At 40.0% G+C, this 14,432-nt stretch overlaps 2 pseudogenes across 1 annotated transcript in view; one reads left to right on the forward strand and one right to left on the reverse strand.

Annotated features, from left to right (window-relative positions):
- Nucleotides 1-14,432, forward strand: part of LOC100408637 (putative helicase with zinc finger domain) — a 53,576-nt pseudogene that overhangs the window by 11,789 nt on the left and 27,355 nt on the right. Inside the window, exons 4-5 of the transcript XR_013535668.1 lie at nucleotides 11,754-11,981; nucleotides 14,278-14,314. The product of XR_013535668.1 is annotated as a putative helicase with zinc finger domain (transcript). The remainder of the gene's footprint in view (nucleotides 1-11,753; nucleotides 11,982-14,277; nucleotides 14,315-14,432) is intronic.
- LOC118153756 (large ribosomal subunit protein eL42-like) lies at nucleotides 4,061-4,655 on the reverse strand (annotated as a pseudogene).

Genomic DNA, 14,432 nt, shown 5'->3' on the forward strand with positions numbered 1-14,432 from the left:
AATAAAAAACTGTAATGGTACCACCCAGAGATACCCACTTTTATTTTTGTCATAAACTTTTTTTTTTTTTTTTGAGATGGAGTCTCACTCTGTGTCCCAGGCTGGAGTACAGTGGTGTGATCTTGGCTCACTGCAACCTCTGTCTCCTGGGTTCGAGCAATTCTCCTGCCTCAGTCTCCTGAGTACCTCGGATTAAAGGCGAATGCCACCACACCTGGCTAATTTTTGTATTTTTAGTGGAGACGGGGTTTCACCATGTTGATCAGGCTGGTCTCAGACTCCTGACCTTGAGATCCACCCGCCTTGGCCTCCCAAAATGCTGGGATTATAGGTATGAGCCACTGCACCAGGTCCCACTTGGGTTATTTTAATAATGTATTGGCTGGATGTGGTGGCTCACGCCTGTAATCCCGGCACTTTGGAAGGCCAAGGCAGGTGGATCACCTGAGGTCAGGAGATTGAGACCAGCCTGACCAACATGGAGAAACCCTGTCTCTATTAAAAATACAAAATTAGCCAGGCATGGTGGCACATACCTGTAATCCCAGCTACTCGGGAGGCTGAGGCAGGAGAATCTCTTGAACCTGGGAGGTGGAGGTTGTGCCACTACACTCCAGCCTGGGCAACAAGAGCGAAATTCTGTCTCAAAAAAAAAAAAAAGTGTCAATTTGGCTTTTCTTTATTTGGTCACAATAAATGTTTTTTTGGGGGGACAAAGTCTCACTCTGTCATCCTGGCTGGAGTTCAGCGTTGTGATCGCCACTGCAACCTCTGCCTTTCGGGTTCAAGTGATTCTTGTGTCTAATTTCCCAAGTGGCTGGGTCTATGGCGTCCACCACCATGCCTGGCTAAATATTTGTATTTTTAGTAGAGGCGGAGTTTTGCCATGTTGCCCAGGCTGGTCTTGAACTCCTGAGCTCAGGCAATCTGCCTACCTGGGCCTCCCAAATTGTATTTACTTTCTAGTTTCAGGTTAGTAATGGTATTTCTACAAGGAAAACAAAGTAGAAGAATTCATGGCAGAGTAGAAGAACTAACTTAAAAAATGTCGATATATGATTTTTTCTAGTAGTTCTTCTGATTTAAATTTTTGTTTTGTTATATAAAGAAACATGTATTTTATTATATTTGTCCTTTAAGTTTTATTGTTTATATAGTCTAATAAGTAAAGATATCTTGGGGTCTGATTAAGAACCAGTTATGGATGTTAGTAATTTTTGTCGAAGGAAATAGCGATGCTGTCTAACATAACTCATCACTCTTCTACAACCTTTTCAAATGCAGTCTGATTCATTCCACCTAAGTTAATTATGTGGTAGAGTTTTTTCTAAAAGGCAAATGTATAAGACAGAGATGGAGAAATCATCTTGAATTTAGATTGAAGAAATTTTAGTTTACTACTGTGACATCCTGCTATTTGATCAGTTTATTTTTGCTTAAAGTTGGTCTGTTAACAAAGGATTGGTCTTTGAGATCAAAGAAGACTGTAACTACATTAACAAGAGATGCTAATTTGAGGAATACAACTGATTTTTAAAAGTATATTTCATGACTTGATTTCAAGGTGTTCTGGTGGTTCTTTTACTATCACAGACAGCGGTTTGGAGTGGAAAGATAGATTTCATTTTTCTTCCAGCATTTACTTTTGGTCCTGGACCAACCCAACCATCTAGCTATGATGGAATTCTTCAGAAGTATTTTACATTTTGTGCCAAGTGAACTCAATCATTGTTCCATTTGGAGAGGTTCTTTCTGAGACTCTATTCTTGCCTGTAAAACCTATATATGCAGAAAGGGAGGTGCATGGGTTTTCTGTTTATTCACAGCTCACTTATCCTTCTGTATCTCCTTTTTAGTTTTAAAAAATCATGTCAATTGGGACATTCAGATTCATATTTTAAAAATAATTTTTATAATTTTATCATAAAAATTAGCATATAGTAAAATTAATGTTTGTTGGTATACAGTTTTACTAATTTAACACACGTATAGCTTGTGCAGCCATCACCACAATCAGAATACAGGGCAGTGTCATCACCCTAAAAACTCCCTCTTGCTCTTTTATAGTTGCTCCTTCCTGACCCATACCCACTGGCAACCACTGATCTGTTCTTAATTCCTATAGTTTTATCTTTTTGAGATTAAGATTTTATAAATGGAATCATACAGTATGTAAGCTTTTGAGACTGGGGTCTTTTACATGGCATAATATTTTTGAGATTATTTCAAGTTATTGCATACATTGAACGCTTGTTCCTTTTTATTGCTGAGTAGTTTTACCTCACAAAGAGGTCTATCTGTTCACTCATTAAAGGACATTTGAGTTGTTTCCACTTTTCAGCAATTATGAATAGAGCTGTTATGAACATTTGTGTTCAGATCATTGTGTGAACATAGTTTTCATTTCTCTACAGTATCTGTCTGAGGGGCAGTGGGGATTGTTGGGTCATATAATGTAGTGTGCATATTTGATTTTATAAGAAACTGCAGACCCTTTTTCCAGAGTGGCTGAATGATTTTATGTTCCTACTATATGAGGGTTCCAATTACTCTATATCACTTGGTGTTATCAGTATTTTAAATTTAGTCATTCTAATAGGTATATGGTGGTATCTAATCCTGACTTTATGACATCAAACATCTTTTTATGTGCTTATGTGTTATCATCATAGCCTCTTTGTGGAGTATCTGTTGAAATCTTTTGCCCAGTTTTTATTTGGTTAGTTTTCTTACTGTTGAGTGTTGGGAGTTTTTTTTTTTTTTTTGGAGATGGAGTCTCACTCTGTCACCAGGCTGGAGTGCAGTGGCGTGATCTCAGCTCACTGCAACCTCCACCTCCCGGGTTCAAGTGATTGTCCTGCCTCAGCCTCCTGAGTAGCTGGGATTACAAGTATGTGCCATCATGCCCAGCTAATTTTCGTATTTTGATAGAGACGGGGTTTCACCATGTTGGCCAAGGTGGTCTCGATCTCTCGATCTCATGATCCGCCTGCCTTGGCCACCTGAAGTGCTGGGATTACAGGCGTGAGCCACTGCGCCTGGCTGGGAGTTCTTTATATGTTCAGATCCGAATCCTTTTTCAAATATATGATTTGCACAAAATTTCTCTCAATCCCTAGTTTGTCTTTCAGTTCTTTTAACAGTATCTTTCATAGTACAGAAATGTTTATTTTTGATAAAGTTTGTTGATTTTGCTCTTTTGTCAGATTTTGCTAAGATGGATCAATTTTAGAACAAGTTTCTGTTTCATAAAAGTGGTAAAAAGTAACTTAGGGATGCGATACTCTCTGAAAGTTGACTTTTGTGGAAGGATGCAAATGTTACCATTTTATGGAAAGATGGTACTAATTAATGTACTACTTAGTTTTGGGACACATAGGACTTTTGCTTAACCAAGGAGATAATTGGCTTAGGGGTGTGTGTGTGTGTGTGTGTGTTTACATTTTTTAAAATGACAATAACATTGTGGTTATTAACACAGACGTACTTTTTGTAATGCAGAACTATGTTAACCTTGTTTCAGAATTAAAATGGTGGTATTTTATTGTCACATTTGGTGCTTTTGGGAGTGCTGGAATTTTTACTCCATTGGAATAGCATTAGAACCTTAGTTGCTTGTGGGCTCAGAATCTGTCATGGCTAAAAGGAGCTGTCTGACTGGATTTGAATCCTGCCTCTGTGGTTTATAGTGTAACTGGGTAGTAACTTAACTGTGTGCTTCAGTTTCCTCATCTGTGAATGGGAATGATAATCATGATAACAATCTAATACCTACTTAATAGGGTCATTGTGCGGATTAAATTAGATTATGTACATATAATCTTAATTTTTTTCTTTTTGAGACAGTATCTCACTGTGTCGTGCAGGCTGGAGTGCAGTGGTGCAATCTGGGCTCACTGCAACCTCTGTCTCCAGAGTTCAAGCGATTCTCCTGCCTCAGCCTCCCGAGAACTGGGACAACAGGCGTGAGCCACCGCACCTGGCCATGTACATAAAAAAAACCTTTTCAATGTCGGGCACACAATGAACATTCAGTAGAATTGTGTTGTTGTTGCTGTTATTGAAGTAACTTTATACGTTGTTAAAACAAATGCCTTCGGCATATATTTTTTTTAACCATAAACTGAAGATTTTATCATCTTCATAATAAAAGAAAAGATGACACTTAGAACTGGATCACTTGGCCCTTTCTCTTCTTATCTCCTCCCAGTTCAAAATGCTTGCATCTTTTAATAGCCAGCATTCTCTTAGCTCTGCAGTTGGGGTCAATGCACTCAAGCCTTAGCACAATCTTCTTTGTAGTTTTAGCCTTTTTCTGGAAAATCGGCTTAGCTTGCCCACCATTGCCACTCTACTTACTGTCATAACGCTGCTTTCCCTGGTCATACAGAGAATCCTTGCCCTTCTTGTACTGTGTCACTTTGTGGGGTTGGTGCTTGCCACACTTCTTACAGAAAGTCCGGCAGATTTTAGGAATGTTCACCATGTTTGCGTAAGCACTATCAGAATGGAAAGCTAGGCTTATATTTTTAAGACACAGAAGAATCATATATCACACTAAGCCATTTGTCTCCCATGCTCAGTTATTTTTTCTCTTTACACTTACTGTTATTAGTAATAAATAACATGATCATTGTTATTAATAATCGCATATACACTGTTTTACAAGACAATTATCAGCTCATTTGGTACTGATCAGATTATCTGTCTAAATTAAGACTGTCTTGGTTCCAACTGCCTGAAATATCAACCTAAACTGACTTAAGCTAGAAAAAAATTTCTTGGCTTACCTAACTTTGAAGTCCAGGCACCGCTAGCCAGAGCTGGCTGATTAGCCAGGGTCAGCTGATGTCATCAGGACTCAGTTTCTCTCTATGAATCAGCTGTGCTTTTTCCTGTATAGATTTCAGTTGCTGACACTGTAAGAAAAACGGCTGCATGCCGGGCGCGGTGGCTCAAGCCTGTAATCCTAGCACTTTGGGAGGCCGAGGCGGGTGGATCACGAGGTCAAGAGATCGAGACCATTCTGGTCAACATGGTGAAACTCCGTCTCTACTAAAAATACAAAAAATTAGCTGGGCACTGTGGCGTGTGCCTGTAATCCTAGCTACTCAGGAGGCTGAGGCAGGAGAATTGCCTGATCCCAGGAGGCGGAGGTTGCGGTGAGCCAAGATCGCGCCATTGCACTCCAGCCTGGGTTAAAAAAAAAAAAAAAAACTCCATCTCAAAAAAAAAAAAAAAGAAAGAAAAACGGCTGCAGTACATTCAACCCCCCCTTGGCTTCTCAGAATTTAGATTCAGCTGGAAGGAGCACCAGTTTCTTTCCCAGAAGCCTCAGCAAGTCTCATAGTGTCTCATTGGCTCTTATAGGGTCATGTGTCCTACTCTGAGCCAATCCCTGTGCTCAGGGCTGTGGGGCTCAGATTGGCCAGTTAGTGTCTCATGCCATCCTGCATCCCTGGAGGAGTTAGCTCTTCAGGAACCACATGGTCTAAGAGTTGGGGAGAGGTGAATTCTCAAAGGGAAATTGTGGGCTTTTATTACCAGGAAAGGGAATGGGTATTTGGTGGCAAAACAACTAATGTTCATTGCATGGTATTAGTCTCTTTTTATAGGCCAGCAGCAGATCAGAGGAGTTAGTGGATTTGGGTTAGAGTCTTGATTTCTGATTTCAGCTTTCTTGCCTGTGAAGTCACATCCCCCAAGTAAATGTTCCTTGTGTTTTATGTTCTTTTGATAAAAGTTTGGATAATTTTTAACAAGAAGAGAAAGAGTCAAGACGGATGGTGTGAACCTTAGCAATGGGTGAACGTGGTGTTTTTCCTACACTGGTGTGCTTAATGTGACTCAGCTTCAGTGGCAGTGACTTCCATTCCCTGGGCCACTCTGTTCCCATGGGGAAGATCCTTAGAGACCCAACTTAGTATCTGCCCTTGGGTCTGGCTGTTATGTTCAGGAAGCAGGATCATGTACTATATATACAGATGTGCGATGTGTATCTGGGAGCTGGTCTCGTTCAGAAGTCCTCCTAGATCTCTCACGGCATATTAGTTCATTTTAGCATGGCCTGAGATGTTTTCTCATTTTAACTTTGACAGTTTTGCTTTTATGTTTGAGAAGCCACTTTAGCTTCTTCAGAAGGAGTGAGTATAGTAAGTCATGCTGTTTTCTTTCTTTTTTTTTTTTTTTTTGAGCAAGACCCTGTAATTTTATCTTTTTTTTTTTTTTTCTTTATTTTCCTTGAAGGGTAGGGGACAGAATCAAAGGGCTCCCTGGGTCCCCATTCTCAGAGCACCTTTCTGTTTTTTTTTTTTTTGAGAGAAGGAAAGAAAAAAAAGGAGTGAAGGAGAGGAAGAAAAAGAGGGAGAGAGAACAGAAATGTTACTTTATTCTAAAAAATGGGTATTAATAATGGCCAATCAATATTTCACTTAAACCTATGAGTAGGTGTGATGTGGTATTGACAAGAATGTATATTTTGTATATTTAAAGTGGAGAGCTCTATAAATATTTATTAAGTTTACTTGTTCCGGATCTGAGTTCGAGTCCTGGATATCCTTATTAATTTTCTGTCTCATTGAGTCTAAGTCTCTATGTATCTGGGTGTTAGGATCGTTAGCTCTTATTGTTGCATTGATCCTTTTACCACTATATCTTTGTTGCTTTAAAATCTATTTTATCAGATGCGAGAATTGCAACTCCTGCTTTTTGTTTATTTATTTATTTTTGCTCTCCATTTGGTTGGTAAATCTTTCTCCATCCCTTTGTTTTGAGTCTTTGTGTATCCTTGCATGTGAAATGGGTCTGGATGTAGCATACCGTTGGGTTTTGGCTGTATCTTTTGATTGGGGGATTTAGTCAATTTAAATTTAGGGTTACTGCCATTTGATGTTAACTGGCTATTTTATCCATTCGTTGATGTAAATTCTTCTTTATGTTGATGCTCTTTACTTTTTGGTATATTTTTAGAAAGGTTAATACTGGTTGTTCTTTTCTGTGTATAATGCTTCTTTCAGAAGCTCTTGTAAAGCAGGCCTGGTGATAATAAAATCTCTGAGTACTTGCTTGTTTATAAAAGATTTTATTTTTCCTTCAGTTGTGAAGCTTAGTTTGGCTGGATATGAAATTCTGGGCTGAAAGTTCTGTTCTTTAAGGATGTTGAATATTGGCCCCCACTCTCTTCTGGCTTGTAGAGTTTCTGCTGAGAGATCTGCTTTAAGTCTGATAGTCTTCCCTTTGTGGGTAACCTGACCTTTCTCTCTGGCTGCCCTTAGTATTTTCTCCTTCGTTTCAACCCTGGTGAATCTAATGATTATGTGCCTTGGGGTTGCTCTTCTTGAGGAATATCTTTGTGGTGTTCTCTGTATTACCTGGGGTTGAATAGTGTCCTGCTTTGCTAGGTTGGGAAAATTTTCCTGAATAATATCCTGAAGAATATTTTCCAGCTTGGATTCATTCTGTCCGTCACATTCAGGTATACCTATCAAACGTAAATTTGGTCTTTTCACATAGTCCCACATTTCTTGGAGACTTTGCTCATTCCTTTTTATCCTTTTTTCTCTGATCTTGTCTTCTCGTTTTATTTCATTAAGTTGGTCTTCGACCTCTGATATCCTTTCTTCTGCTTGATCAATTCGAGTGTTTAAACCTGTGCATACTTCTCGGAGTTCCCATATTGTATTCTTCAGTTACATTAATTCACTTATATTCCTCTCCAAATTGTCTATTCTCATTAGGATTTCGTCAAACCTTTTTTCAAAGTTCTTAGTTTCTTTACATTGGCTACAACATGTTCTTTTAACTCACAGAAGTTTCTTATTATCCATCTTCTGAAGCCTGATTCTGTTAATGGGATGCACTCATTCTCCATCAAGCCTTGTTCCCTTGTTGATGTTCCCTTGTTCCTTGTTCCCTTGCTGTTTTCTGACAAATCTGAAAAAGTAACTGAACAGAGCATGCGTTGTATTGAGATCCACACTACAGCTAAGTGACCCTACTGTGATTCAGGTAGACCTTGGAAACTAGTTGTCAGGACCTGATTAACAAAGGTAATTGGGGTAGCTCTCCACTTCAGAGGAAAGCATCTGGGTCATAAATTGAGTCATTTCCTCTCAAACCTCCTGAAATTCATAGTTCTGCCCTTAATCTCTACTTACATATTAATGTTATCGAGATCTCCCTGGCTAATGTGTTTGGTGATTAATGTTGGTCGTGGCCTCTGTGATCATCCCTCATAGCCAGATTTAGGGTTCAGCTAGTCCTTATCAGTGACTTGCAGATATACTTATTTCTCCAATGGCTATTCTTTGCATAATCATTACCAGTGTATTGAGATGGAGAAAACAGGTGAAAATAATTCCTCTGTCTAGTAGGTAAAGTAATTACATAGAATAATACTTTATTTTCTATGCTGTATTATATGTTGAGGTCAGTAAAGTGCTTTCAGCTTTATATAGGCTGGGTGTGGTGGCTCACACCTGTTATCTCAGCACTTGGGAGGCCAAAGGGGGATGATCTTTTGAGGCCAAGAGTTTAAGACTAGGATAGACAATGTAGCAAGACCTGGTCTCTACAAAAAATAAAGAAAATTAGCCAGGTGTGGTGGCATGCATCTGTAGTTCCAGCTTCTTGGGAGGCTGAGGCAGGAGGATCATTCTGGAGTTTGAGTCTGCAGTGAGCTATGATTGCACCACTACATTCCAGCATGGGCTGCACAGCAAGACTCTGTCTCTTAGAAAAAAAAAAAAAAAGCTTTATATTAAGCAAAAATAAGGAATTTTAGGGACATAATAATAGCTAATACTTACTGAGCACTTTTGTCCCAGGCATTCCTTTATACATATGTGCTTTATATATATTATTTCACTTAATCCTTACAGTAACTCTGGGAGGTAGGTATTAGTTGTCTTCCCAGTTTAGAGGTGAGCAAGTTGAAATAATCCATGTTAAGCCACTTGCCCCAGGCCATGCGGCTGGAGAGTGGTACAGCTGGTGAATTCTGAACACAGGTCCTCTGGTTCCCACTCTGTGCTCTGGATCACTGTGCTACACTCATTCCTAAGAAAGATTTTAGCTGGTACGTTATTAGCTTTGCTTTTCTCACTACTTCTTTTTGTATTAGTTGTCTAGATGTGTCACTTTGTGGGGTTGGCAAGCACCAACCCCACAGACTGACACAGTACAGGAAGGGCAGGGATTCTCGGTACATCTAGGGCTGGGAGTTCTGTAGGGAAGATTTGCTAATTCTAGTGCCTCTGGTTATTGCTGTTATCTGGCAAGCAGTGTATGCTTGTCTATATTAGTAGTTGTCAACTAGAGCTGATTTTGCCCTCTCTGGGCAGTTACTGGAGACATATTTGGTTGTTAAAAGTCAGGGGATGTGCTACTGGCATCTTTTGGTAGGGACTAGGAGTACTGACTGCTAAATAACCTACAATGCACATAATGGCCCACAGCAAAAAATTACTGCACCCAAAATGTTAATAGCATTAATATTTTATATCTGGACTATATCATCAGATAGTAATTATTTTGTAATGCCACTCTTTGTCTAATGGGCAACATCGCTGTAGTAATACAGCCATTATTTTTGACTTTGTTGAATAATTGATTTCACCCAAATCAATATATGTTTGTATAAAAGGCATACATACCAACTATGACTTAAATATTTAAATCCCCTTCAGCTAAACTCAGAGTTACAGCCCCCCAAAGGAAAGCTGAGAGAGATTAAAGGGAAACCAGGTAAAGACCAAGGACACAGTACTCTTTTTTTGGGGGGGGGTTATCTTAACCCAGTTAGATTTCTTTTTTTATATTAAAAGTGTTCATTTACGCTTGGTGCAGTGGCTTTCTCCTGTAATCCTAGCACTGGGAGGCTGAGGCAGGAGGATCACTTGAGCCCAGGAGTTTGAGACCAGCCTGGGTAACTTAGGGAGACCCTGTCTCTACAAATACGTACATACATACATACAATTTAACTGGACATGGTGGTACATGCCTGTAGTCCCAGCTACTTGAGATACTGCTTTAGGAGGATCCCTTGAACCTGGCATGTCGAGGCTGCAGTAAGCAGTGGTTATGCCAGTCCACTAGAGCCTGGCAGTGAAACAGAAAAGTGTTAAAATAAAAATTTAAACTGAGAAAAGTAGAGAATATTATATTGTACCACATGTATTAAATCATCAGTATTGAACAAATGCTGACAAATACTGTCGAAGTCCTTTTTGAATACTTCTGATCTCATTTCTTAGCTATTTCTACAGTTTTGGTAGACCACAAAGCTCAAAAGCTGAAGGGGCTTTGACAGATGTCTGTCATCTTGCCTCCTGCCACTCTCTGTGGGCCACTCTTTCCCCCTCCTCGTCTTGTACTGCATTTATTGGCAGCAGATGGCTACAGCACACCTAGGAGGGGGCAGAGCCCGTGTGTCGTTAGCAAAGCCAGGAAGGCTGGTGGAAAACATGTAGGCTGGAGGCAGGCAGAAGAGACAAAGAAGTACAGTGAGGCCAGCTGGTTAAGGTGGAAGGTAGGGAAGAGCAGGAGAGAGAGAGAAGTGGATGCAGGCACAAAAAGCAATCTGTAAGTTTGACAGAGATGGTCAGCAAAAGTGACTGTTGGGAGCGGTATTGTTAAAGTAAGGTCAAAGGAGTTAGGTCTTCTCTGTCCAAGTTTTCTGCTCCTGCCATGAGTGATATAGCTGGGGAGAAACAATGTGTAAACTCCCACTATTTCTTACTTGGACTATTTTAGTGATCTCTTAACTAATGGCAGTGCTTGCCATTTCTTCCCCTATGGCAAGCCTGTGGTTTCTTCTACTTCTAACCAGTTCTTTATAGAGCTGGTAGGACTTATATTTGATAGATTCCTTCCTTATTTAAAAATATTTCATCATGCTGCATTGCCTAAGGAATAAAACCCTAGCTTCTTGTCATGGCATTTGAGATCATTCTTAACCTCTCTTACTCGTCTTATGTACCTTGAGTTTAAGCTGTGTATTTTCTCCCCTTGGTGATTTCACTTGAACTCTTCTCTCTGAAAAACTCGCATTTGCTCTCCCTATCATCTGTGTGTTGAACTCCTTTTCACCTTTTCAATCAGCTCATGCCTTTAGGCAGATGGAATAAGTCTTTTTTTGTAATTGTTCATTTGTGCTTTGCCTCTCTTGCTAGAATCTGAGTTTCTTGAAAGCAGTGATGACATGCCTCATCTTTGCATTCATTGCTGCTAGCACAGGGCCTGGCCCTTGAGAAATGTTTGTTGAATTGAATTAATGGACAGTTCAAACAGTTCCAACCAGTTTTTTAATTGGTGGTTTGAAAGAATCCTGCATGGTATAGATTTTGGTTTTCTGCAGTCATGGTCATAGAACTGTGAGACTGAAATTAGGAAACTGAAATTTGGAGGTTTGGATGTAAAATGTTTCTGTCCGTTTGGTTAAAAAAGGGTATCCTTTATGGTTTGTTGTATACTTTGCAGTATTCACAGGCATGTTTCATTTACAAATTTGATATATTGTTGGTACAATCCTGGTTTATGATTGACATTTTGCCTGAATCTTAGTAAAGACTTCATACAATATCAAAGAGAAATACAGATTTTGTAGCATCAATAGCTGCTGCTTAGCTGTGGCCTTGATCAAAAGGCTAGCTGAGAGTATTCAGATAGATAATTAAGCCAGTTGAGATAGGAATGGGGCTAGAATTTATAATTAATAAGTTTTAAAAACCTTCTCTTGTTCTTTCTCTCTGTAGGATTTTTGTCCCTGAGTCATGGAAGACAGAAGAGCTGAAAAGTCATGTGAACAAGCATGTGAATCACTTAAGAGGCAGGACTATGAAATGGCCCTCAAGCACTGCACAGAGGCCCTTCTTTCTCCTGGCCAGTACTCCATGGCAGACTTCACAGGGACTTGTCCATTGGAAATAGAACGCATCAAAATCGAGAGTCTTCTTTACAGAATTGCCTCATTTTTGCAACTGGTGAGTAAACACTGTCAATAAGCCAGTGCTGAACTATGTAAAATGGCCTTTTTCATTGAGTGGCACTACACAAACAGCTAATTCTGGGCCAAAGAGATGTGAGTGAAGTGGCTGCTGATAGCTGAATATCTTTGATGGCAAGGTAACTATGCTTTTGAACCTTGTAAATTGTACTGCTGTAGGGCATTTTGGATTATGCACTCACTCAACAAGTATTTATTGAGTGTATACTGTGTACTAGACACTATTCTAGGTTCTTGTTATTTATATTGATAAAAGAGAAAGATATCTTTATGATACTTTTTCTAGTAGGGGAACAGAAAATAAACAATAGACATAAAAGATAAGCACCATAGATTGTTAAAAGGTAGTAACTGCATGAAAAAAGGAGAACAGGGCAGGGGAGATTGGGAGTATTGGGGTTAGAGATGGGTTTACGATTTTAAATAGAGTGGTCAGGACGGGCCTTATTGAGAAGGTGATAACTGGAGGCAAGCGGATGAGCCATTTGTAAATCTGGAGGAAGAGCATTGCAGGCAATGAAACAGATCCAGCAGCAGAACATTGCCTGCTGTGCTTGAGGAGCAGCTAGGAGTTAGTGTGGCCTGAGTAGAGTGCTCATGGTGGAGAGGTGGGAGGACTGAAGCCTGTGGGGCCTGCTGGCTTGTGGAAAGGACTTTGGTTTTTATTCTGTGTGAGTTGGAGAGCTATTGCAGGGCTTTGGGCAGAGGATCGGCGTGATCTAATTCAACAGGAATTGTTTGACTTTTGTGCAGGAATAAATTGTAAAGGGATAAGCGTTGATGCAAGGGAGAGTAGGTTGGAGACTATTAGAATAATCGAGGACGGAGTGGCTCAGATCACAGGGGTAGCAGTGGAGATAGTGAGAAGTAGGAGTAGTAAGAAGTGTTTATACATTGAAAGTAGGAGCGATCAGATTTCCTCATGTATTGAGTGCAGGGAATGAGGAGGAGCAGTTGCAGTTACTTACCTCAATTCTTTTTGTCTGAAAAATTGGAAGAATGGTGTTTCCTTCAACTGGGGTTAGAAGGCTACAGCTGGGGAGGAGGTTTTTGTGGGGGAAGGTGGGAGTTCAGTTTTAGACATACTGAGTTTGAGATGTCATTCAGACACCCAGCTGAAGACGCTGAGTAAGGTGTCTGATATGCACGTATGGACTTTGGGAGAGAGAGTCATTGAAGAGTGTGGGACAGAAGTGCTGTATGATGTCTTGACCCTGCGTAGAATCACCGAGGGAATGAGCGTCATAGAGAAGAGGCGAGGACTGAGGGCCGAGTCTTGGGCTGCTACAGTGTCAAGAAGTTGAGGAGCAGAGCAGGAACCAGCAAAGCAACCTAAAGAGCAACCATGAGGAAAGGGGAAAGTGTGAGAGTAATGAGTCCTGGTAGCTGCATGAAGGAAGGAAGTGTGTCCAAGTGAGAATATGTTGAATGATGTCAGCAGCTGCCAATAAAGCCGTGAGATTGTGTCTGAGTGGGGACATGTGAATCCGTGTGGGTCCATGTGGATGCAGTGGAGGTGACTGGTGATCTCATGAGAGTGGCTTCCTCGGAGTAGTGGGTAAAGTCTGCTTAAAAGAGGGCTTAGGAGAGAATTGGGGAAAGGAATTGAAATACATCAACATTGACAACTCTTGAGGAGTTTTGCCACGAAGAGACACCAAAGAAAAAAAAGAGAAAGGAAAAGCAAAAAGAAAAGAAAAAGGAATGGTAGCTAGTCAGAGAGGTAAAGTCAAGGGAAATATTTTTTTAGATGGGAGAAATAACTGTATTTCTGTATAGAAATAAAGCAATCAAAGGCAAAAAATTAATGATGTAGGACAAGTTGAGGAGGCTTGCTGGAGTGCTGTGCCTGAGTAGGCGGCTGAGTGGATCTGCACAGGCGTAGGTTGACTTCAGAAAGGAGCATGGGAGTACATCTGCTAACAGGTAAAAGGAAAACAGAGTGTATGCTGGGAAGTGGTGACAGTCTGAAAATTTTCTTCTGTGGCTTCAGTTTTCTCAGTAAAGCTGTTGGCTGAGGAGGTGCTGGTGAGTTAGGGTTGGAGAAGGTGAGAAGTAGGGGTGAAAGTCCACAGACTGGGAAGTATACTACAATGTTTATTTGTAGAGTGCCCTGTAATCCTCAGAGAGCACATGTGTTAGCTTTGCTCTGTGAATATTAAGTTTACATTAATAATTAAACTTTGAAACAAAGCCAAGTTTCCCTTTGATAACATCTCTGTTAAAAGCAGCTCTTGAACTACTTAATTTTTCTTATATCTTTTATTTTGCAGAAAAGCTATGTGCAAGCTGATGAAGATTGTAGACATGGTATGTTTAAAAATGGAACTCTTTTAAGTTATTTAACTGAGCAATGTTTAAGGTTTGATTTTTCTTTTTTTCCTGGCTAATTTCAAAAATGATGATAGTATTTAAAAAACCCACCTTA

This window comes from Callithrix jacchus, chromosome 5, assembly GCF_049354715.1.
Source record: "Callithrix jacchus isolate 240 chromosome 5, calJac240_pri, whole genome shotgun sequence".
Taxonomy (NCBI): domain Eukaryota; kingdom Metazoa; phylum Chordata; class Mammalia; order Primates; family Cebidae; genus Callithrix; species Callithrix jacchus.